This window comes from Babylonia areolata, chromosome 9 (genome assembly GCF_041734735.1).
Source record: "Babylonia areolata isolate BAREFJ2019XMU chromosome 9, ASM4173473v1, whole genome shotgun sequence".
NCBI lineage: Eukaryota > Metazoa > Mollusca > Gastropoda > Neogastropoda > Buccinidae > Babylonia > Babylonia areolata.
In genome coordinates, this window is record NC_134884.1 from 22,358,614 (window position 1) to 22,363,613 (window position 5,000).

A 5,000-nucleotide genomic window follows, 5' to 3' on the forward strand; every position below is an offset into this window, starting at 1 on the left:
TATCAAGAAAATATACCAACGAGAAATAGATAGATTAAATAGATATATTGCTGATAATGGTCTCACATTATCATCAGAAAAAACACATATTATGCTTTTTAACAATGGTACAAACCCAGAAGAGTTACCAACATTTAAGATTGAAAATGAGACAATTCAGTATAAAGATACTGTTAAGTTTTTAGGATTGATACTTACTTCAAAACTAACTTGGAACAGCCATATTGAATATATATTAACAAAAGCAAGAAAATCTTTAAACTTACTCAAAATTGTGAGTAAACAATACTGGGGACAAGATACAACGATTTTGAAACATTTATCATCATCACTTATTCGATCCAAACTATCCTATGGACAAGAAGTCTTTTTCAATGCTCCAAAATATTTGCTAAAGAAACTTCAAAGCATAGACTGCAAAGCATATAGACTTGCCCTTGGTGTACCTTTCCATGCATCGACCCTCGGAACATACAAAGAAATAGGAGTACTACCTTTAGATGAATACCGAAACCTCGCATGTGCTAAATACGTACTGAGAAGCTCAACAACTGAAAATTATACATCAGAGGAAGTAAAAATTACATCCGAAAACAACTTCCCCAAAAGAGCTAAAAACATATCTTATTTAACTCCCATTGGCACGTTTGTGTCAAACCTGTTCGAAAAATCTAAAATTAATTCAAATGACGTAGACACACAGAAGACCGTAAGTCCATACCCCATCTGGGAGATGAATAAAGCACATTTTGATGTTAATCATACTGACATTAAAAAGAATGAAAATCCGAATATCATGGCAACGGAAGTCCGAGTACACCTTCAAAATAGATACCGTGATCATTTACAGATCTACACAGATGGCTCACTATTAGACAATGGCCAAGCAGGTTCAGCTTTCGTTATACCAGAACTGAAAACGGAAAGATCATACTATATTGGTAAAAATCGTTCAATATTCACTGCTGAACTTATTGCTGTTCTTATGGCTCTAAATCATATTCTTGATCTTCCAATTTGCCTTCTACAAGTCTTGTTTTGCGTTGATTCCAAATCTGTATTATGTGCTTTAAACTCACCAAATTGTAAGAACAAATCTAAAATCATACTAGAAATCAGCCACATTTTACATCTTTTAAGCTTGAAAGGAACACATATTACGTTTTTCTGGGTTCCTTCACATCTTGGTATTCTCTACAATGAATGGGCTGACAGGACTGCAAGAAAAGGTGCAAAGAACGAACAGGGAACCATAGAACTTTATGTGCCTCTATCTGTACAAGAGGGTTATCGAATACTAGAAAAAACATCGTGGAACAAAATCAGAGAATTATACCAAGAAAACGGCAAAGCTTTAAACCATAGTGTAATTAATGGTCAACAACCGGGAACTATCAATCAGTCAAATACATACAGTAATTCAATAAGATTAAGGCAGATTCATACATTATCAAACAGGATAAAACTGAACGCTTTTGTAACAAAGTTCAGCAAAGATGTCAGATGTATATGTGGAGAACATATTTCTAGCAACCATGTAATATTCGAATGTCAGAATCTAAAATGTTTTTTGCCAGACTTCACCAAAAGTTCTTTTGAATGTGTTATTAACAATTCCAATATGTTATTTGTTATTGCAGAAGGTTTGCTGCATAGTCCTATAGGACATTTGTTATAGATGTTATATTTGTTTGATGTTGGCGTTTATAACGTTTCCATTTTTCCTAGCGTTGTCTCTCCCTATTCACCCTCCACACATACACACACTTTTACCCCTCCCCCTCTCACAGCCCCTACCCCCACGGTTTTTTTTTTTTTTTTTTCGTCTAATATCACTTCAAGTGGAAAGACGTTAAACTGAAGACAACAACACACACACACACACATACACACACACACACACGCACACACACATACACACAGACACATACACACAGACACATACACACACACAAACAAACACACACACACACACACACACACACACACACACACACACACACACACACACACACAGAGAGAGAGAGAGAGAGAGAGAGAGAGAGAGAGAGAGAGAGCGGTTCATTTATTGATTCATTAATTTATTAACTTGCGTGTTTATTCATTAATTCATTTGTTTGCATAAATATGTTAGTATTAGATATATATATATATATATATATATATATATATATATATGTGTGTGTGTGTGTGTGTGTGTGTGTGTGTTAATTTATTTATTTCTTCTTTTTATTCATTTTTATTATAGTAGAAGCAGCTGTCACTAATTCCCAAACCGTATATGTGCGCACGCTCGCAAACGTGTGTGTGTATGTGAGTGAGAGAAAGAGAGAGAGTAACAGAGAGAGAGAGAGGGAGAGAGAGAGAGAGAGAGAGAGAGAGAGAGAGAGAGAGAGAGAGAGAGAGAGAGAGAGAGAGAATGAGAGAGAGTGCGCGCGCGTGCGTACTCAGATGTTTGTGTGTGTGACAAAAATGATTATGCTATGGTTATCTTTCCCCTTTCTACGTATCTTCAACACGGGATTCTCAAACTTTTTATTCCCCGAAGTAAAATTGTCTTTGAAGTTTCCTTCGAATGGTTCATAAGACATTCGCCCGAAAAGACAGAGAGATAGAAAAATGGATAATCAGACAGACAGACAGACAGACAGACGCTATGAAGATCGCTATAAATTATCTTCCTTTTTGTTTCATTACATGTCGCTTTTTTCAGTTTTAGTCTTCTGTTTGACAAACACTTCAGAAGTTTTGAGTTGCAAATTATTATAGGCCATCTGCGCCCCTCTCTTGCCTTCTCTTGTTTTCTGTGTGTGTGTGTGTGTGTGTGTGTGTGTGTGTGTGTGTGTGTGTGTGTGTGTGTGTGTGTGTGTGTGTGTGTGTGCCTATGTATCTGTCCTTATGTCTCTTTGTCGGTCTGTCTGTCTGTATCTGTCTATCTACCTGACACTTTTTTGCTTTTCTGTCTATCTCCCTCTCTGCAGCGATCCGTCCCTCTCTCTTTCTGTATCTATTTCTACATCTTTTTTTTTCTCTATATCTGTCTCACTCACTCTCTCGTTGATTCTGTTTACTTTGATTCGGTCTTCTGTTTTATTTTCCACTTTTATGAAAAGCAAGTTTGTATACATCCGCCGTTTCGATGCAGTCATCACCATTTGAGAAACGCTCTGGTTATTTGGAGGTAGATTTGTGTGTGTGTGTGTGTGTGTGTGTGTGTGTGTGTGTGTGTGTGTGTGTGTGTGTGTGTGTGTGAAAAGATGACTTCCTGTTGATTTTTAGCCCCCAATAAGCCCCCAATTCCACACTTTGAGAGAAATCATGAAATTGCACACACACATACACACACACGCACACACAGACACACAAACACACAGACACACACACACACACACACACACACACACACACACACACACACACACACACACACACACACACAAACTACCTCCAAATAACCAGAGCGTTTCTCAAATGGTGATGACTGCATCGAAACGGCGGATGTATACAAATCTGTTGTGACAAAAAGAGTAATGCAAATTATACAAGTAACAGATCGATGGACAGACAGCATCAGAGACAAGTACTATTCAAAATCCAATTCTTTTGTTGGTGTCTTTTTTTTTTTTTTTTTTGAATTAAGGACACACAAGCACTGGTGTATTTTTTTGTTTATTTCTTGTTTTTAGTATCCGCATCAGTTATCGCCACGGGTGATGTCGACGCTACTTTATGATAAATGATTTAGAGAATATGTCAGTAATGTTTCTTGCATCTGTGGTGCTCACATAACAACCGATCATATACCAACTTGCGATATGTTAAAGTCTCAAATCCCTGAACTGAAATCATCGTCAGTGTTGACGATCTTCAGCAGTCCATTGCTAATGTATGACTTTTTCAACTCCTTCTAAATCGTCCTGTTGGTTCGCTGTTATAGTTGTTAGTTTTTCATTAGAAATATGTTATATTGTTATGTGTTTTTTGTTGTTGTTGTTTTTAACAAAACTTAAATCAGTAATTTTCACACACACACACACACACACACACACACACACACACACACACACACACACACACACACACACACACACACACACACACACATACGCACGCACGCACACACACACACACTAATAACACATCACATACACACCAAACCTGCACACACGCGCGCTCACTCAATAACTCACGAAATCACGCACGCACGCACACACACACACACACACACACACACACACACACACACACACACACGCACACATCGCACTCACGCGCACAGTCTACACATACATACATACATACATACATACAAGTACCAACACACCTCTATAAACACGGGCGTGCTCGCGAGCGCATGTGCACGAGCCAAACTAAAGGGGCAACCAGTGAAAGAGGCAAGTAAACAGAGAGGTGGGAAAGGAAGGGAGAAGAGAAGAAGAAGAGGAGGAGGAGGAGGAAGTAGAAGAAGAGCAGAAGGAAGAAGAAGAAGGAGGAGGAGGAAAAGAAGGAGGAGGAGGAGAAGAAGAGGAGGAGGAAGAAGAAGAAAAGAAGAGGAGGAGGAGGAAGAAGAAGAAGGAGAAGAGGAGAAGAAGAAGAAGAAGAGGAGGAAGAAGAGGAGGAGGAGGAGAAGAAGAAGAAGAAGAGGAGGAAGAAGAGGAGGAGGAGGAGGAGGAGGAATGCTGTGATTTGGTTAGTGGACTATATCTGGAGTTTGAATTGAATTGCAAGCACACACACACACACACACACACACACACACACACACACACACACGGGCATCTAGCCACCACATCTATCTTTTATTTACATGAGATGGGCCGTTAATTTGATTTATTGGTTTGCTCAGGCGGAAATCAACTTAAGTCCATTGACTTGGTGAATTCGAACTGAAGATCTAGAGATTCTGAAGAGAGTGAGTGAGAGAAAGAGAGAGAGGGGGAGGTGGGAGGTGGGAGAGAGGATGTGTGTGTGTGTGTGTGTGTGTGTGTGTGTGTGTGTGT